General features: G+C 41.5%; 1 protein-coding gene across 1 annotated transcript in view; it reads right to left on the minus strand.

Annotated features, from left to right (window-relative positions):
- Nucleotides 1–21339, minus strand: part of LOC101167917 (plexin-B2) — a 168912-nt gene extending 147573 nt beyond the window's left edge. The window contains exon 1 of the mRNA XM_004083283.4: nucleotides 20918–21339. The gene's annotated coding sequence lies outside the window, so the exon portion shown is untranslated. The remainder of the gene's footprint in view (nucleotides 1–20917) is intronic.
- Nucleotides 21340–22061: the final 722 nt, after the last annotated feature.

A 22061-nucleotide genomic window follows, 5' to 3' on the forward strand; every position in this document is an offset into this window, starting at 1 on the left:
ACGCAATCCATGTAAATCAGTTGATTCTGTCGTAGAGAAAAGCAGTTTTGAGTACCAGCACCTTTGGTAAAAAGCATTTAACATCCAGTTACGTAAGCAATCATCGACTAAATGGCTACTGAAATAATCGTTGGTGACAGCCCCAGTTTCTACAAAGTTTTTCTCATGCTTTTGGGCCGAGTTGACATCAACTTTGTGCCGCTCCCATGCCGACAATAAACAGTGGGTGGAGTCTTTTACTAGACACAGTACAAAGCAGATGGAAGATCTCATTGACATTTTAGATTGTTTGGTAAATGTTTACAGAAAGAACAGTTTTAGACCATGACTGACTAGAAACACATCCACCTATGCAACAAGTTGACATTTTAACAACAAAAGTAAACATTGATAAAAATGACAACATTGTGTGAATAATTTGTTTTCCCCAGAACTCGTCTTCTCAGGGTCACGGCGCTCCTTCAGAGTTAGAGTTGAACATTTTAACCTCATGTGTCACAACAAACATAAGAAAATAAACGGAGTGGCGGTTCTCAAGCGCTGCTCTGGTTTGCTGCCATTTCCACGTTCTTCCTGGGTTCCAGATACGAGCGGATGTTTGTCCTGTCAGGCTGATATATCACCGTTGAAAATGTGCAACCAATTATTCAGCCCCCGAACAGCGTGTTGCTATACGGACCAACACTCACACAAGGCTTAATGCACGCCTACAGCACATCTGTAAAAGAGATGAAACCAGATATAACAAATGACAGTTGCCGACGAGAAGCGGACGGCAAATGAATGTCACGACCTTCCCACCACAGTCCTCTACAAACTGAACAAACGCAGAAAAAGACTCCTTTAAAAGAGACAGAGACCACACAACCTGTCCGTCTAAACTGCTGAGACGAGAACTGGCATGTTGTAAAGTCAGGACAAGACAATGTCACATCATGACGACCCAACATCTGGCTTCACTTACAACCAGCGATGTATCTATAATAGGGTAAAGATTTATCATTACAAAAAGCTAAAAACAGGAAACATCCTGACCTAAGGCTGAGAACAACAAATGTTGGTCAACAGTTATGGTGTGTGTTGAATTAAACACCACGTCTTTTCAAAACTCACAACAAAAATCGACCCTTTAAATACAGAAAAGTTCAAAACGGTCATAAAGTGTGGTTAAAACAAAAAAACAGATGCTGTTTTAAATGAAATGCAGGCTCGGTTCTTGTCTCACGCGTCGTTGACGTTTTTGTTGAAGTTACTGGGAAGAATGAACATAAAATCTGAGGAGGTGGAAGAAAAGAAAAACAGGGAGGGCATGAAGCCAAGCCACACAGGAAATGAAGCGGGACCGCTCTGGTCCAGCCTCCAACTGTAACTCGGATTTTTTATCTGACCAAATATCAGGACCGGCAAAGAAAATCCAGCACAGACGGCAAGCACTGCTTACAAATCATGGACTGTTATTGAAAATGGCTAAAACAGACGGTAACAGCCATGTTCGTACGGCCCTGATGCCTTCAGCATGACTCAGGAGACGGGGAACAAGAACTCTGCAAGTAATCAGAACATTAACTCTTTAAGAGCTGCAGCAAACTCACACAGAGGTGATATTGTGTTGGTCACAAGAGCTAGAGCCAGAAAGGGGTCACAAAAGAGGGAGAAACCTGGAGGATTGACCAAAAAACCAAAAGAGTAGCATACTCCGACTCCAAATCTGACTCGTGTTTCATGCAAGATAAAATATCAGAGAGAAAATGTAAGAAAAGGGGGAGAAGTCTTCAACGATGAGGAGGAAAAGCTGCTGCTTTTAGACTGTAACCGTTACTGTATCCATGGAGTCAAACGACAAACTTGCAGACAGACTTTGGATCCGACCTTCAGTCCAAATCTAATCTAAGGAAACGCAGCCTGACAAACTTGACGTAACTTGGTGAAAGGTGAAACTTGCTTCAGTTCAGGTTTTCTGGCCGACGCGCCTCAGAAACAAGCTTTAGGGAGAACCTTCACATGAAAGACTAACCAAAATAAGAAAACGAAAACTCAATCAGGAGATCGTCAAGAAGCAAAAAAAAAGATAAAGAGAACCTCAGGCCTCACATGGCTCATTTCAGGTCGGACAGAAAAGGACAAAACTAGGATCAAGTAGAAAGACACTGTTAAGTAAAACGAGCAGATTAAAACTTCAAAACTTTTAGACAAAGGTTCTGATGAGACAGAAGAAGAACTTCTCGGACGGTTTGTGCCTAGTTATATCAAGATTCAAACTAAAAAAAACAGCAGTGACAAGAAAAGTCAGACAGACGTGGTGGTGGTGGTAGTATGATGGTGTGGTGTTAGAATAGTTAATTCTGCCTCTAACCAGAAGATCCTAAAGGAAATTTTTCTCTTTCCAGTTGAATGAGCTCGAGGTACTGGGTTCTGCAGAACATCCAACCATCCAAACGCACCAAATATAAAATAAAAAAAAATTGAAAAGGATGGTCCAGTCCAGTGATCCCCAACCCGCCGTCACGGACTGGTCCTGGTCCGCGGGACACTTGGTAACAAACCACAAAGGAAAAAAATCTATTTTACTTATAAATTAATTCTAAAGGAAGTTTTATTTTGGACAAGTACTGGATTCTCTGCACCGTATCATTCTTGACACATGCCATGTCACTCGGTCACGTGTGAAAAATTAATCCACTATTTCCTTAAAGCGGCTGCAGCAACCGCTAAATTTAAACCCCCAAGCTAGATCCCATTTTAATGGTTCCAACACAAAATCTAGAGTACAAATAAAGTTTAAAGCAGCAGCAGATATTGGAGGAAAAAGATAAACTTTACCCATAAAAGTTAAGAGAAACTGGAGGCTAGAAAAAAAAAGAAAAACCAAAAAAACATTAAACCGGTCTGTGGCCTGAAAAAGGTTGAGGACCACTGCTTTAGTCAACATGTAAAACAGGAAATTATGCTGAAAATTCTCCAACATGCCCGAATATAAAGATTAATGCAAAGAAAGTGAACTTCAACGGCAACGAGAAACTCTTGGTTTAAGTTTATGCTGCTGAGACACTAACAGAAATGAAATTTTGATTCAACAGACAACTGTCATTTAATATTTACATTTATTAAAGAAAGGAAAACTCATATTTTGGATGATTTAAATGCTTTTACAGGAGTGCATTTCTTCAGACTCTTTATTTTTGGCCTCTCCTTTCTTTATTGTCTTGCAGCATTTTTCTTAGTGGGGCATAAAAGATGAAAAGAGTTTAATAACAATAAAAAGGGATCGATAGTAAAAGTGTTGTGTTGGCCGCTGGAAGTGAGAATTCAGGGAGCAGAGGGCCTGACCAATCAGATTTGCAGGCATTTACAGCACAGCAGCAAACACGCTGCATTTGTTTCCTGCAGATCAAAGTTTCACTCGGCGGTTTAATCCTTTTTTTCATAAAGCGGGTCAGACAGATGACAGAGAAACAAGCTGGAGAAGAAGGTGTGCAGTTGGAGGAAGTTTAGAAGAAGCTGAACAACGAGGAAAGCTGCGGGCTAAACTTTAGATCGTTGCATTTCTAGGTCTGATACTTTTCTTATCACTCTGTCAAACATTAACTGAAAGCACAAACAAGCAAGCTGAACCCTTCAGAGGTAAATGTGGAAGCATGAACCAAAAAAAAAAAAGAATCATCTGACAAACATCCCTGAGCCGGGCCACAGACTGAGCCGGATCCTGCTGAACCTCCTGGATGAAGCCGGGGTTCTTTCACGGCGTCAACATTGATTGGAGCGTCTTTAAATGTGCACACGTGCCCGGAAAAGCAGCAGGAAGAACATTCAGAGGAACAAAAGCAGAATCTCAGACCAGCCCTTTCAGCACAGACCCTGGGCTTCTCTGTTAAAAGCTTTTACAGAGTTCAAAAGTTTTTGTCCAGTTCAACAACAACAATAATATCTATACAAAAGGGGTTTATTCAAATATACACCATGTGTGTAAATGGCACACACAAAAAATTGCTTAAAAAAAGGGGGTATAGTTGAGAATTATATTAAAACATCAAGAAAACATGTTATTTAAAAAAAATGCTAGAAAAAAACGGATAAAAAAACAAACAATAAAAATAATAATGCATATTTCAATTAGGTCAAAATTTTACCTCCTGCCTCCTTTTAGCTATTTTTGCTCCTTTGGGAGTGACGTCACCAACCAGATGAAGTCAGTTCAGTCGCCAGGAGGCTCCACCCACTTTAAATTGAGGCAACTTATTTAGTTTATGATTTAATAACTTGAACTACAGAAAAAATATCATGAAAAAAATGAGGATTATCAAGAACATGTTAAAAAAAAGGTATTTTGTTCTGACAAATGGAATGACTGAGTAACTCAGTTTATTTCAGAAAAAAATAAAATGAAAATAAAAATACTTATTTCTTTTGTACAGTTGAACAGTTTTACACTGGAATCGATGAAAGTCGACTAGTTTATGTTACCAGGGTAACTAACCCTGGCTCCTGTTCTCTTTACTTTCAAACAACCTTCAAACAGAGACAACCTGCGTTGCCCCTGGTTACAATGCAGTACTGATAATTTCTCCCAGTGTTTTTACTGGAAAAAATGATTTCAAGCATTTATTTAAGAAATTCTTTTAAATTGAATTTTTTTCCGCTCTTCTTACATCTAATCCCCACTTTGAGAGAATTTTCATTTTAGCATTTCAGTTTGTACGGACACAATATGTGGGCCCACTCCATTAAAACTCTGTTTTTGGTGTTTTTTAACAGATTCTTCTAGCATTTTTCCTCACCATGGGGGACATGTATAAAATCATTTACGAATAAAACTGTATCAGACATGAATCTGGAATTTTTAAACACTCAAATCTTTGAAAACAATCATAGAAATCAACAGCAAAGAGGATCAATTTGTCTGCAAGTGGATGCATCAGCATGGATTGGAGCAGGGAGCTTGTGGCCCCGCCCAAAATATAATCTACGTCACAAATACGATCCTTTTCAAATTCCATTTATTATGTGCTCCTGATTCACAACAATTTGCATAAAGAGATGCTAAAAAGATGCAATTTTGTGCTTTATTTTCTTTAGAAATGTCCTTTTATCATCAGAAATATGCCAGATGTTAAAAAAACAAAACATTTTAATCAGTGTGGGTCTTAAAAATTTGATTTAAAACCTGAGCTCTCCACAGTTTTAAAGTTTCACTTTTTTTTTTCCACCTGCGGCTTTAACAGAAAATGTCTCAGTCTGTGATTTATGATCGTGGAACGGTGAGTCTGTGAGGAAAACGCCTCACAGTTCCAACACTTTAACCAAAAAATAAAAACTGGAATCAAACTTGAATTCTAAAAACAATAAAGATGTAAGTTCATGAAAAAAAAGCAGAGAAGAGGCTGGCGGTCTGGGGTTTCCTGGGAGGAGAGCAGGGGTTGAGAGGGAAAACACACATTTGTCTTTTTATTGGTCGTCTCCAGCAGCACGGCGCTCAACATCTCCAGCTTTTGTGGAAGCCTCACCACATGTGTTTTTCCACAAGTGCTGGGACAGGAAGAACCATCTCACCTCAGACCACATGTGAGGAGGACGCCACACACACTCATTCACACACTAAACGCTCAGCTCAAGCCGCCGGTTTTCCCAAAAAAATCCTCCATGTTAAAGAGGAGCAGCAGTTGGGACAGGACAACAGCTACCCTGGAGACCACAGACGGGGATGTTGGCTCCAGGAGGATTGTAGATCATATAGACCCCTTTGTTTGGAAAGCAGACCTCCTCATTGATAAATGTTTGCAGCAAAACTAAACCTGTTTTTACTGCGTCTCCTCCTCTCGAGCTGCCCGGCGTTCAGGGCTCTCACAGCTTTTAGCAAATGACAGGTGGTTGGAATTACAGCCCACACATGGAGACCCCGTCACCTCTAAATACTCTGAATGATGGCGGTCTGTTGGCCTCTGCGCGCCACTTATATTTATATAAGAGCAGCCAAAATGTGTTTTTCTGGTTTCAGCACATGTCAGAGCGGCACTCCTGCCTTCAGCGTTGCTGCAGAACTTCTGCTTCTCTTCCTTCACGCAAAGCTTTGAGTAAAGGAATGCAATGTTTGCTGCAAAATGACAGGATCACACACCAACAACAACTTGATAAATAAATTAAATTAAATAAAAAACGATAGGAGGAAAACTCGCGATATTAGTGATCAATATTGCGATGACGATACAACTTGAGATACAAGAACCAAAAACATCATTTTCATTTCACGGCAACAGTTTAGTTTAAATAAGAGTCAACAAAACTGAAATTACACTCCAAATGACCCTCGTCTACATCTAACAAAGGCCTCCATCTGATTGGTCAAATGCATAAAGGGATTTATTTGATTTGTTAAATAGCCAGAAGATTGTTTTAGCACAGTTAAAGAAACAATTTATCGCAATTTTCACCGTCTTTGGCAATATGTGTATTGCTTGATATCCCAATAAACGATTAATTTGCATTTATTATATGCAGGACTAAAAAAAAAGTTTCCACTTGGAAACGTCATTTTAATTCAAATCAATGGTTTGGTTTTCCTTTAAAACAATTTCCTTTTTTTAACGTTATTTTAAATTACCATCTATATGATTTTTTCAGAACTAAACTAAATTTGATTTGGAAAAAAACCTTTGAAAATTTCAAAATTTGAATTAAAAAAAAAAGGCACAAAAAAAAAAATTAAAACTCGTGAACCAAAGTTGCATAACGGTTTAAAACTGTAATAACATGTCAGCTTTATGCGTCTGATGGAACAGAACCAAAGTGACTTTAAAACTTTATTCTCCTTCAGGGATAAATAAATGATTTATCATCACTTCACAAAATACTCCAAACTACAAGAATGACGGGAAGTCTTCTACAAAACTCGAGCGTAAAATCAAAAAGGTTTTAATTGTTTAATAAAGTTTTTTTTTAAAGGCAAACAACAGCAGGATGTGCATGTGGCTCACAGGAAGCTCCAAAGCCTCACCTGCCTGAGCAAACATTGGTGTCAGGGCCACGGCGGACGCACACCTGCTGCCAGGTCAGCAGCAAACACGCCCTTTGGTCTCACGCCTCACCGTCCGTGAGGACGGCGGCAGCTTCACGCCTTCCACAGATGAAAGACCAAACTTTGGTCTGTTGAAACCTAAACCTGGTGAAGGCTCGTTTGAGGGGAACGAAGCCAGAAAAATGATTTCCAGCTCTTTAGGACAGAACAGCAAGGCTTCTTAAATTTGGGAACCGATTACTCTAGTACTCGAGTAATGTTTGGGTTTGCAGAGGAAGAGACCGCCTCGTGCCCTCAAAGGGTTTCTGACGGGTCAACACCTGAGGATGGCGCTGAGCCATCGGGACTTTATGACTTCCTGCAGCAGTCCTGGCCTCCAAGGACCGGGGAAACCCGGAATTGAATTTTGTGCTTGGCGGCCAGACACACACACACACACACACACTACTAATTTCACAACTACAACCAAAGTTTCCTTGCCCTTTGTTTTTGGAAGAGGTCGCCATCTTGAATTTCCAAAATTAAATAATAATCTTCAAAAGACTTCAGAATCTTCTAGAAATTTAAATTCATTTTAGGAATTTCCATCGTTCACCTCATAACTGGGAACTGAGCAAAACAGTTTCACTTTTAAAGTTTGAAATGGCGTTATTGTGGCGAGCACGCAGAAGTGGCATTCCCCATTTGTTCCCCTTTTTTTTTACCGTAATATAATGAAACTGTTATACATTATTCGCTGGCTCAAGCTAAATTCAAAAATTTCATGTTCGTGCCCCACGGTTGCTGTAGAGATCAACGGAAAAGCCGTCAGTTTGAAAAAAGTGTGTGTGTGTGGGGGGGGGGGGGGGGGGGGGGCATGAGTTTGTCACATGTAGCTCTGACCAAGGTGGCAAAGGCGAAGGGGGAGGCACCGCCCACACGCCCTACAACGCCACTCGCAACTTTAATTTACTATTGCATTTTCTCCATTAATCATATTTTGAAATTCTCTTCTTCATCTTGTGTTTTCAGCAGCAAAACACTCCAGATTAAAGTGTATCCATCCATCCATCCATCCGTCTATGATCCACTCAGTGAGGCGATTCAAACATTCTGAGTTTCAGATAAAATGATCCATTTACCCGGAAGAACCCCTGAAAAGAGGAGAACACTAGCAGGAACCAGAACCAAACGCAAAACTGAGAAGGAGCAGGGAAACAACAACAACAACAGCAACAACAAGTAATAGTGTGGTTTTGTGGGTAGATATAGAAATAAGCAGGAACTTTAAAAGATTGATTCCCACACTTTCAGGAAACTATTGGGGGGGGGGGGTATTCCTTAAACTTTCATCAATAAACAAACATTTGCTAGAAGTCTATAAAATGATTGATCGCCATCCTCATTTCTTCTCGTCACGCAGAACTTGAGACATTCCAGCCTTTTGTTGTTTTGTTCTCATCTAAACTTCAGCGGTTCTAAAGGATGCAGCGTTGCGTTCAAAAGCCAACCTGCTGCTGGGGTTTCTAAACGTACGTTACTTACTTAACCCTTGTACTATCTTAGATGACCCCCCCCTTACATTGACATGTTCTCCCTACCATGACAAAGGTGGATAAAGGTGGAAAGATTTCATGTAATCCATGGACACCAGTGAAGATCACAAATCATTGAAGAAAAAAGGTTCAGAGCACTGTCTAGTGGGTCTAGATGACCCAACTCCCAATGTTAAAGTGCCTAGGATAGCACAAGGGTCACAAATGCATCTCCATGAGGCAGATCTTCAGCCTTTCCTCCTGAGGCTTTCAGACCTGGTTGTTCATGAGCTGAAAGCACCGACAAGAAGACAGATTTACAGCTTCTGTACCCAGAGAAATCTGGTCGTCTGCGAACACTTCATTAAAACACATAGTAAAGAATTCAGTGGCGCCCTTTGCCCTTTGACCACATTTTCTGCAAACTGACGGTCAAAAGGCGAGGAAATAAAGCAGGATCGTACCGGTTTGTGTTTGAACAAACAAAAAAAAAAAAAACAGCGGTTACGAAAACTCATCCATCTCTGCTTATTGTGAAGCCCCTAATCCTGTATAATAAAGCCTCACAATAGAGCAGAGCAGCTAGAAAGACTGGTAATCAAAGGCATTGTATGAAATGAAGCGGCGATGGAACAGGCCGGCTTGACTCATTAGCTGTCCTCCTCCACTCCATGCCGTCTTTGCATCTCCTTTCATGTTCTCCGGTCTTCAGCGGGCGAGCAGCAGCCCTTTTCTTCAGTTAATGATTACTCTGCTTTGGCGGCGTGTGACGCCTCACGTCGGCGCGCAGACTGACTGACTGACTGACGTGGCCCTGAATTAACGGGGAGACGGAGGCAGCCGCCGCTGCCGGGTTTGCAGAGCGGCTTTCCTCGGCTCCGCGCAGGAGCGTCCGTCAGCGTGACGGGGGTTTAAGAAGACCACCACCTCCCATCAGCCGTCAATGCAGGAAGGCCAAGAAGCCGCCGTGGTTCTCACTGCAAACCATTTGAAAGATTGAAACCCTGGTTTTTAAGATATTTAACCAGGTTTAAAGTTGCTCTACACTTCTTTAACTAAACACAGTAGAGTTTTTATCTCATTGGCAGCCAAATTATTTTTAAAATGACTCCAAATCCTTTTGCTTTGCGCTCTTAACAGGAAAACTTGATTTAAGGATTAAAAGAAAAACAAACTCAAATTGTACTGTAATTTTTGGTTCGATTTTAAGGATGTTATTTTAAAGCTAAATGAATGTTAGACTATGGTCACAAATCCCAAAATGCCTCTGCGCTGCAACCTAAACGAGAGTTTATCAGTAAAATTGATTCCACGGCGCTCAGCGGCCAAGGAGGTTTTAAGAAAAAGTTGAAACTAAAAAGGAACCGGATGATTCTTTCTACATGACTCAGTCGCTGCCCGGGCGCATTTGGAAGTCACGCGGTGCCAGTCCAGCGGCAGGCGGGTGGCAGCAGCAATAATTGACTCGGAGAAGACGGAACGTTCTGCTTTCTTGGGAGGCGTGTTGTCTAAAAATGTGTACAATGTGCTCAAAATCTGAGTTGCGAATGACCAGTGGTTCAGAATGGCCCGCTTTTTATATACCCCGGCTACCAAGCGGCTGGTGGCACTTGACATGGTCGGCCGCCGTCCCGCCATTTACACATCGTCCAATCAGAGCTGTTGCCGGCCGGCGATCCGGCAGTCACCGCCCTGTGGCCGCCCAGTTTTGTAAAGGCGTCATCCCTGCCCGACTACCGCCGCCTGCATTCATGTCCAGCCCAACAAAGAAAAGGCGGCAGCAGCGAATCTTGAAGATCCTGCAGATGCCTCCCCATTGCGCAGCGGCAGCTGTACATGTAGACTGGCGTTTTTCGGCATTCTGTTGAAAACAATGAGGTCTGTTCTGAGAATAAGTGTTTGTTTTAGATTTTATATGGATGAACTAAGACGGACCAACTTGTACCAAGATTCTCATTTTGTTCTAAAATTAGTCGTTTCCACCTATTAGACTAGTTTTTTTGTCACGAATCAAAATGAACTACAATTAGATTTACTTATAAACTAGCAAAAAAATAATATATATATATATATATATATATATATATATATATATATATATATATATATATATATATATATATATATATATATATATATATATATATATATATATATATATATATATATATATATATATATATATATATATATATATATATATATATATATATATATATAACATTCAATTGGAAGTAATTCTATCCAACGGTTAGGGTTTTTTAGCTTTTTTTTTTTATCCTTTTCTGAAGCTTGTGTGGAACTCCTCATTTCTAGATTCTGACATAAGATTTAAGCTAAAAAGACCTGACAGATCATTTTACTACTTACTTTCTAGTGTAAGATTAGTATTCTTTCCTATTTTTAGGCTACTTCTTCCTGCGTTCCAGCGGCCAACACAGCCTGAAAGTTTCAGAGACTCAGGCTGACTTGCATACTGTTCATCAACAAGACATCACCAACTCCTCAGACTAAAAAAAACCGGCAGTTTGGCATTAAAATCCTTTTATATTTAGCATACTGATAAAGAAACACTCTCCAGGAAATTCTGTTTCTTGGGAATGAATCGTTTAAAATTCATTTCCATCAGTTAAATGTCACAAAAACAAGCCGGTGATAGCTTTTTATTTATTTTTATTTTAAACAGTTCAGCAGCTAAACACGACAGACGGAGAATAGAAGACCGAGAAGAAAGGGATAAAAACAAAAGTAATTTGTTTTAAGCTCGTCAACAAATTCATCACATGAATGAAAGCCTTCGTGATGGAGGAGCGGCGTCATCGATTACTGTGGAGTTTGTGGCAGCGACGCTTTCAGAGGAAGCAGGAGTTCAAGTACAGTTCAAGAAAGCCCATATCATTAACTGAAGAAGGACCGCCGCCGCTTTTCTCATTTAAAGCCGCTTTTACAGCTAGAAGCGATAAGAAGCGGAAGAATGATGGCCTCCTGGATCTGGATCTGTAGCCCGGCCTTCACCCAGACCCGCTGCAGGCCGCCATCATGGGGACGGGAACCCCGAGCCGCTCCACATCAAAGAACTACAACTCTGCTGAAGTCATTCCAGAGATCCAACATTTACAGAAGGGCAAGATCTGATCAGTGGAGGAGTAAATAAGCTCACAAGCCAATAAAGAGGATTTCTGGGAAATAGTGCAGAAGGTCATTAACCCTTTAGAGTCGACAGCAGAGCCTCCAGACCTCATGATGGGGATTTCTGGTCATTTAAATCCATTTCACCACATTTCAGGAAAGCCATCCTAGCATCCTATTTTAAAGTCTGTCGTAGGAACGGAAGAACAAAAACACCTAAAATTCCATCAGGCAGTATTTTACTTTTTTTTTTAATGTACAGTTAACTTTGCAGTTTGCAACATAAAAAATAAAAAGAAATCTGGTCTGTTTTAGTTTTGATTTTTGAGTGATTTTAGGTCTTGTGTGTGAACATCGCATGACAAAATGGCAAATAATTTTATTGGGGAAGTTATTCTGAAAAAAATGATACCAGTGTAGGGTAGATGAGCAGTTTGTACGGTGCAAATATAAGACTAAAAGTCAAAAACAGCTATTAATAATAACCCTGGATTAAAGAGGACGGATGCACAATAATATCAACACAATCATGATTTGGAAATTGTGGCAGACAAGGTTGACCTTTGTTTCCCCGGTTCTGTGGGCTGCATGATAAACACCTGATACCACCATGCGTTTGATGGAACCAAAGAACAAAAAACACTTTAATAGCTTAAAAAGTTTTGCTTTTAGACGAGTTTAATTAAAGTCAACTTTGAGCCTAAAATTTGGTCTGAAATCTTTGGTTTGTTTGGGGGCCAATTTCCTTTTTTGGTGAAATTCTAAGTGGAATTTTTGTCTTTTTATTTTATTTTTATTTTTTTTTAAGTCTTTTTGACTCCAAAATGTTCAAAAACAAACTAAAGTTTCGGTTTTAGAAATAATGATTAACTGTTGAAGACCGTCTTTCAAATAAAAATGATTGTTTTTCTCTTCAAACAGAAATTGGGGCATTCCTTGCCTCATGGACAAACTGCCTTCTACATGACTCAACTTGAATTTAACACCATTCAGTTAAGATCATCTGATCAAAGTTTCATTCCAAAACCAGGTGACTTCAGTCCTAAAGAACTGTTCTGGCATGAATAATAGTGCACTGAACAAAAGTAGAGCTTTCATTCTCATTAAAAACTCACTGAACAGCGGTTTTGCTTAAAATAAATAACCTTGTTAAATGAAAAATCCTCTTAAAAGTGAAGATCAAGTTGATGAGATGTTTCAGTTGGTCATGTTTGTGTTTAAACTGCAGAGTCGTGCGGATCCTGAGCAACGTTTTCTGTGATCCACACCTGCAGCAGGTGAGGCTTCAGGTGATCCTCAGGTGACTGGAGGACGTCTAAAATCACAGCTCTTCACCCTGATGCTCGCTGACAACAGCTTCACCCAGCTGCTGCAGACGCATTTAAATGCATCCTTCAGACTCCAGCAGGCTCAGAGCTGCAGTCAAAGAACCACCCTTCAGCCAAATCGGCCCCCTAATAATAAGCATCCGCCTCGGGGGTGTCCATTGTCTCCACGTTCTGTATATGAGGTGATCTGTTATTTGTGACACATTGTGGAAAACTAAACTAAACAAATTGCCAAAAAAACCCTGTTCTTTGAAGTCCATGAGAAAATGAACCAATAAAGAAGTTCACGTCTGAAACAGCTCTGTGATTCACAGAGTGAAGGTCACGAGAAGGACGCGGCGCTCCAAGAAAGAAACCGAAGACTCTGGTTTAACCAAACTCTTGACATGAAACTCTCCTAGAGCTAAAGGACCGCCTTAGACAATAACTGATTACCCAGCATGCACCAGGGTTTGGAAGATGACGTTATAATCTACAGAAAAGCTCAGTTCTCAACACTGAATCCATAAACAACAAAAACACCAAGAATTTCTTTGGAAACGAAACCGAAGTTCAAATATTCATTAATATAACAAGACAGACGAGAAGGATCATTTTTCCCCAAAAGTACTACCAGTACTTTGTTTTACATTTTTCTATCCAACAGTACTCTGTTCTTAAGGTAAAAGTATAACACTGCAGACTCGTCCTCATGCCTGTAACGCACTGAACGGTATTTGCCTCATCTCCAACACAGACACTGAGCCTTTTCTCCTCCAGCTAGAGCTTCATGATGGCAGGAAAGGGACGAAACGCAACATTAAAACTTTTCAGTTAGCTGGTTTTTCCAGAAATCCTCCCCTTTTCTGCTGTGGATTACCTGGATCAGGTGTGTTTAGCCAATGAGGATCTTCGATGGCAGGTTGGTTGGAAATCATGTTGGACATCGGCCCTCGAGGCCTGGAGTCTGACACCCCAGGCTTAGAGTAACCATACCGCACACAAGAAATATTATCTGAGGCTAGTCTTAGTCTGCCAAAAGTGGCCAAAATTCTTTAAATTACTCCTGCTGGGGTCAATGAAATTATAGTAAAATTCAAACGCTAAGGAGAGGAAGCAACAGATTCTGGTCCCTGGCCGACCTGCTGACAAAGCTCATTGGTACAATGATAAAAAGAGCTTCTGAATTAAAAACTGCAAAAGGTCAAGTCTACTAAATACTAAAGCACATAGTCCTCCTACAAGTCTATTACTTTTCAATTGTTTACTTTCCATATTAACCCTTTTGACACCAGAGTTTAGCTCCAATATTTCCATTTTTTTCTACATTTTTTCCTTTCATGAAGCATCAAAAATACATGTACTGAATACAAAAAGAAAATGCGAACCTTGTAACTTCACGAATGGAAGTGAGCAGTTTGAAGAGTAAAAATCTTATTTTATCTCTTCAACTGTTTAAGCAATCAACATAAATCCTCAGATTGACATAGATTGGATCAGCGGCCAAAGAGTTACGATACGTCAAAGAGCGTGTTAAGTATCTGATGTTAAGGGGTTAAATTAAGAATTTTAATGTTGAAGCTGTTCATTTATTGCATGTCTGTCAAAGTACTTTTTTGATGGAGTGTAATGAATAACTGTGACACACACTACTTTGACATCTTTAAAGTGTTTTCTTATGACAACCGATGCCAAACTATCAAACGTGTGATTTTAAAAAAAACAAAAAAAAACAAATGTATTCTATGTCACCAAGACAATTGACTATAAATTCTTCCAATAATTTGCCATCCATTATCCATCCATTTTCTCCCTTTCGGGGTAACGATGTTGCTGGAGCCTATCCCAGCTACTGTTAGGCAAAGGCGGGGTAAACCCTGGACAGGTCGCCAATCTGTTGCAGGACTATGCTAAATTATGTACATCTCAAACTGTGATTATACTTTATATATTTTTTTATATTAATTTGTTTGTTCACTTTTAGCCCTCCACCAAAAAAAATAAAATAATCAGAGTTTTTCCATAACAGTGCAAATATTTCATAGATATCCCAGTTAAATCAAATCTTTGCCACCAAAGAAAAACACAGGAGACAAAATATTCAAAAAACAAAGTGTTAAATCAGCTCCCAAGCTTAACTAAAATAAAAAAATACCTAGTAAAATCTAAAGTTTGCACATTTGTCATTTCTTCTACCCAAGCACCAGATTCCTAAAACTGAAGTAATTTGACAAAAATTCTGCTTTTTGTTGCAGCAGATGAAAGAGAAACGACTGGATACAAAGGTTTCCCGCCAATCTGAAGCCACAGAAGCTTGACGGCAAATCCTCAAACACAGAAGCAAAGTGCGTGAACGCTTCGACAAACATGCCACCACCTCGGATTCCTGCAGGATTCCTCAAAGCCTCCCCAATTATGACACAAAAAACCTCATTTTTGAGGAGCCGTCTTTGAACTCTGGAGTTTCTGTGGCTTTGGCCTAAAACACGACCACATTGTTCCAACAGAGACAGACTTCACAGACCGTCTGCTGCCAGTTTCTCCACTTCAGGCTGATTTAAATGCGGGCAGAAAGATTCTGCAGCCAGAAGTCACAGACAGTTTTTTGGTTTCATTCAAAACACGCCGACCGGCAGACGGTCAGCGGCCGCGTCCATCTGCTTTCCAGCTCCAAACATCATGTTTTCAATTTCACAGCTTCTGGCCAGAGATTAGAGGCAGCTAATCCTTTGTTGTGCCGCTAAAGGAACGCTCGGCTAAACCTTAAAAACTTACAGAAAACTGGTAAAACACTCAACTTTTAAATGAACAAGAACTTCCATAAAGCCCGTAAAAGTCACTTTAGGAGCAATATAATCCAAAATCCTACAAATGACTTGTGCTCCATTCAGACAGGATCAACTTTCTCCATAAAACAGGAATAAAAATCCAAAAATAAGACAAATAAGACACGATAAACATATTTTCTGTTAACTTTACATTTTAAATTCTTTCATTAAATCTTCTATTAGATTAAACGTTGTGTGATATTTCATCTGAACTTGTTGCATAAACACAATGAGTCACCGTAAATGCCACCAACCAGCATCAAGGTGAACTCCTTGTACAGATGGGCGGGGCCTGACCTCCAACGTGAGGTTCTGTGTAAACAGGAACCGTAACGCTCTCCTGACGGTATCAGAGGCGCTCGGCCGCCAGCCCGCATTCCTCCCAAACAGGTTTCAGAAGCTGAAGCCGGCAGTTTAACCCCTCAGACGGAGAACACGCCTGCAGGAGATCTCCCAACCCTTTGAAACGCCTCAGCCACCTTCTTTTGTCAGGGAGAAAAGCTTCGGGATGCACAACAATGGTGGAGACGAGATCTAATCCGGTTTTCATTGTTGGGTTGGGAAGTTCCTGGAATATTCCGAGGGCAATGGAAGTGTCGGATCTCCGTGTTCCACGTGAGCTGATGGATCGAGTAAAAACCAACCAGTCTTGACATATTAAGCCGGTGAGAAGACGCAAACCAAAGCTTTATTCAAAGGACTTTTCTGAAAGCCTCGTGCTTTTAGAGTTCAAAAAACCAAATCATTATCAGTGTACTGCGGCGCATGTCCAAACGTGACCTCGTGACTGTGGAGTCGCCCAGAAAGAAGCGCCAACGTTCCCCACTAAAGGCCATAAAAACAATCAGGACTAAAAGGTTCTCGGAAAAATTCCAGCATCATATCAACATGTCCAGCTTCAGCGAGGAGGTTTAATCCAGATTAAAGTCAAGGAGGAATCAAATAAACAAATACAATGGCTGTAAACAAATGGGTTTACACAGATGAGAACCACGACTCACTATACACATATTCAACACCAGTTTACGTCTGTAGTGTATGAAATTAAGCTGTTTGCTTCAGACGGATGAACAAAAGGCTCTTCACTCCTGATACAACAAAACCAACAGGTGATGCCGAGGCTAGAATGGAAGCCTTGTAGCATTCTAGCTGTTTTACTCCAAACATCCCATGACACTAAAGTTGTGTCCAAATGTCCTCATTACTCCGTTAAGTTTTTGTCCAGTGTCCAAATCCACAATTGGAACATCTGTTGCCCAAACAAGTTCCCAGAAGTCTCTGCAAAAGACTGGTTGGTGTGCATCAATGCTCAATAGATTGGTGAATACAGACCACAATGCATTGCGTTTGAACGATTTGTCACTTCCAAAAATCAAAGCCTTTTCTTTTACTTTTTAAAATCAATCATCAGAACACAGTGAATTCATTAAAGCCTTGTTTCCGCTGAGCGGTACGGTCCAGGCCGGTTTAGGATGGTACAGGTCATTCAGGTGAACGTTTCCACTAAAAGTTGGACCGTCAAGGCGCATGCAGGGTGAAGCTTACAACAACGCCGGTCATCCAGCAGCTGATTTTTCCCGTTTAAAGCCATTTAATGTTGTTTGAGAGAAGAGTGCAGGCGGTGAAGAGGAATACAGCCGCTTTTTTGGTGCCTTGAAGGTCGTGGGTTCAAACCCAGGCCGAGTCATACCAGAGCCTTTAAAAATGGGACCCAATGCCTCCCTGCTTGACACTCAGCATTAAGGGGTTGGATTGGTGGGTTAATCCACCAAATGCTTCCAGAGCGCGGCTGTGTCTGCAGCTCACCGCTCCACCAGGGGAGGGGTCAAATGCGGAGAGCAAATGTGGGACAGATAGTGGGACTTGAACTTTTGTCCTAACGACCTTCAGCCAATCAACAGGTTTCAAAAGTAGCTCCGCCCTACCCAGTCGCTTCCATGTCCTATGAACCTACAAGCAACGTGGGCCCAAAAATAGTACAGTTCAGTCCAGCTAAGTGGTTCCATTTTATATTGGAAACGCTCAAATTACCGAACCATACCACTACCACCAATAGCCTTTGTAAAATATTCATATTTATTAGGCTTTTACTTCAGTAAATGGGTGACATAATTTTTTGCTTTACAAAAAGAAATAAAAAATTTTTTTTAAAAGATAGCGGGAATGTGTCTGAATTGCGCTAAAATCCCTGGCACTGTTAAGTCTTTCAGAGGTCAGGGAGTAGGAAGGGAACTCGGTTCGCCCGGACCCAGTCTGTCCCATCAAACCACGTTTGTTTACTGTGGAATTAGTCCAGTCTAGTGAAATAATAAAACATACTCAGGGTTTCTTTCATAGTTCATCAAAAACTAGAAACCTGAACTTTTCAGCGTTGGAGTCGAGTGTCATCAACAGAAAAATGAGCATTGTTTACTCAGTCAATCAAGCAGTGAAACTTCAAGGTCATCTGCTGCCGTGAAGGAGACTGGCGTGTTGTGGGAACAGAACGTTACCAGATAGTCATTAGATTTAGAGTTTAGATGATCTGCACGGCTCTGAAGAGCCTTTCTGATCCAGCTGTTAACAGCAATGGCTAGCTACTGTAAGTACTGAGCAACTGCAGCTCTGTGACCGTAAATAATATTAACGAAACAATTTAAATAAAGTGTTTGGGACTTTGACATTTGTGGACTAGACTGAGTGAATAGTATGGTGTGGAAGCGGTGTGTTGCTAAAAAGGGGAAAGACTATGACTTCTTGCTTTTACTGAGAAGCTACAGAAGTTATTACTAAAGAAAGTTATTTTTTCTGTCCCCAAATGATATTTGTACCAGGAAGCAGTGGATGCTGTTTTTTTTGGAACAGAAATGAAACTCGTAGTTGTTGGTTTTTTTGTCTGGCTTACATTCAAGAATTTATGAATAAAAATCAGTATGATTGTACATTTGCTACTAACCTGCTTCTCGAGTACGTATTTTATTTTCAGCAGACTTCTGGCCAGCTTGTAAACTGAGCATGTCGGCGCAAAGCTGCTTTTCTCTGTGCCAGATTCCATGAAAATTACGTCAATCGCAAAAAACGTTTGAAGAGTTGCAATAATTTAAAAAAATAAATAGCTTCAATGTCAAAGAGTTAAATAATTACTTTTATAAAAATGTTCTCAGTTTCGTAAATTCAAATGTGGTTAAAATGGAAATTTGACCAATAAAAACATGTTTAATTACATTATGCTGAATTAACATGGTTTAGCCTTGATAGCCCACCACACAGTTAGGACCAGACTAAAGGCCCGTACACACCGGGACGAATATTCGCCAGGCGTTATTCGCCAGCGTTTTTCGCCGCGTTTTTTGCGTTCACGCCCAGGCGATTTTCGCTGACAATGAGCCGAGCGAACATGCAATTTCATTCCCTGACATTAGATGGCGCTTAATGTAAAACAGAAATACTCCTGTACACAAGGTGGCGCTGCGCAACTTTATGCTTCTTAAAGTCGCTTTTCACTCAGAAGAAGAGAGCAAGTATTTACGCGCTTGTCAGAATCAAACAAAGAAAACATGAATATTTCCAGCATCAGTAGCTCCAACTGGTGCTTGGTTCGAGGATATTTTAGAATGTCCGTCATTATTTCTTAGCAGCTGTGTAGACGCTACTTGTAGTCTATCTTCTTCGCTCCAAGTTGTGTTTTACTGTAACTTCAGAAGCTCCAGACACGTGTGCAAAAGCGCCGTTCTCATTGGTCGAATAGATTTCGACGCGGCGCGTCAAACCAAAAAAACGAACCCGAGGCGTTTTTTAAAAAGTGACGCTTTGACGCGTGGCGTTTTTTCGCGTCGGTGTCCACACTCACATTGGTGCCCTTTGTTTAGTCACGAGGCGTTAAACGTCGACGAATATCGCGGGCGAAATTCGTCCCGGTGTGTACGGGACTTCAGACGAAATTGTTCCGATCCCGCCATTGTTTTGGTTTCGGTTGACCATCGCAACCCTCCAGCGGTCTCAAGCGCTTCATGACTCCCGTTCACGACAAGAAGCCCTCACCAAACCGATGAGTCACATGAAGACGACCTGATGTGAGCGAAGTAAAGCTCCTCCAAGTTTAGCAAAAAGCTTTGCGGTTTCATTATTAAAACTACTGATCTGAACACCAAAGTAGTGATGAGGAGGTCCAACCTCACAGAGCGTCTCACAAAACCCCATGAAGTATTCTTACCATTACCTGACGGGTTTATGACGGCATTTTAAAAGTTCAGCTGATAGATGACCTTTTCACAGACGCCGTGGGAATGGCAACACGTCTCATGACATGCTGTGCGACCGCGGCGAACTGTGTACAATACTGATACTGTGATAAAGTGGGTCAAAACGTAAAGAAGATGGGAGGAAATTCTCAGGAAAAGCTCTGCAGAAACCAACACATTTGGAAATAAAAGTCACAACATCCTGCCCCAAGTGACTTTCAAAGTAAAGCCCAACTGGACTGAAGTCTGACCGAGTCAGTGTGGGTTCCAAGAAACCACGAGGACCCTGGAGAGAACACCAACCCAAGACCAGCTGTTGCCTTCCAGCTGGTGTTGGGACCTCTGACTATTCTAAATCTGACATGTGGGATTGGAACCAACCACCTTCACGTCACAGGGCTGATATGGCAACAAGAATGCCACCAGGAAGCCCTGAAGGTCAGAGACTACCTGACAGCCACCAGACGTCCCGAGTCCATCATCATACAGCTGAACCTGGGGTCTTAAGGTGGTCCTGGGGTCTTAAGGTAGTCCACTCCAGGAGTTTTGGGGTTTTTTTAACCTTCCTCCTCTGCTTTAATGGCCGTCACGTCCATGAAGCGAACTCAGGAGGAAGTCACTGTAATCTGGAATAAATCTTAATAACTCTGCGGGAGTGAAATGAGCCTCCAGATGTTCCGGGTGACTCGTCCCTCGTGACCCCAGCTGCGCGTGGACCCCTCACCCCTCCCCTCCACATCCCTGCGACTTACAACTGCAAAGATTAAGTTTGAAACCGGAGCAAATCTCCTAAATCTCCCCGGAGCTGCGGTCATACGCCGAGGACGGGGGAGTTGGGGCTCCTCGAACCGGTGAAAAAGGTTCGACAACACCGTGAAAGTTAGCAAGAAAATGCAGCTTTTAAACGCACCTTTTTGGGTTTGCGCCGTGGATCTGCCCCGCAGGAAAAAAAACAGCTCCGGTTTCCGGCGATATTCCTCAAAAATGTGTAGGAAAAAAATGCCAAAAAAACAAAACTCAAATGACAGCGGCTCCTCTGAAAGGGTCCCAGACGTACATCCCGAGGAGGAGAAACGCTCCTGGAGAGGCGGAGAGCGGCGGAACCGCCGTGATTCCTCCTGATGGAAGTTTGGGCTCAGCGGCGCTCCCGCCACAAACACAAGTGCACGCGGCGCTTTCCTCGTCCACCCCCACGCCCTAAGCACGAGGAACTACATGCCCGGCTCAGGTGAGGTCGGGTTTTTGGGCGAGCTTCGCTGTGAAGTCTCGGAGTGAAGGATTTGCTTCCTCCTCGTAACGCCTCCTCCCCCCGGCGCCCGGAGCTGCCAAACGTCCGTCAGGCTGCTGCTTTTCAGCCCGCCAAAACCGGAAAAGAAGCTCCTATACTTTCAAAATAAAAGTCACCAAGGGTGTTTTTACTTTCTTTTTCAGGTTTCATTTGAAACCAGGATAGTTTTTTGATTTCCATCTTTAGGGGAAATCCTCTCAAACAGTAATATCTTAAGAAGAAAAATGTTATCTTCAATTACTATTTTTTTTATTATGTAAAGCACCTTGAAGTGCGTGTTTATATATATATATAGAGAGAGAGATTTTTTAGTTTCTTTTTTTATTTTACTAGAAAAGGGCATCCATTCATCTTCAGCCGTTTTGTCCCTTTCGGGGTCACGGGGCTGCTGGAGCCTATCCCAGCCCTTGTGGCCGAAGGCAGGGGACACCCTGAACTGTTTGCCAGTCTGTCGCAGGGTCACAATCACACACCCATGCACTCTCACAGTCATACCTATGGTCAATTTAGAGTTGCCAATTAACCCATGAAGCATGTTTTTGGACAGTGGGAGGAAGCCGGAGACCCCGTAGAAAACCCACGCATGCACGGGGAGAACATGCCACACAGAAAGGTCCCCCATGTGGGACTTGAACCGGGGGCCTTCTTGCTGCGAGGCAAGAGTGCTAACCACTGTGCCACCGTGCAGTAGAAAAGGGCATCTCACTAAAATAAAGGTTAGTGTCAATTAAAATCAAATATTTTTTCTCCCAGTGTCACAGGGAAT

The sequence above is a fragment of the Oryzias latipes genome, chromosome 23 (genome assembly GCF_002234675.1).
Source record: "Oryzias latipes chromosome 23, ASM223467v1".
NCBI lineage: Eukaryota > Metazoa > Chordata > Actinopteri > Beloniformes > Adrianichthyidae > Oryzias > Oryzias latipes.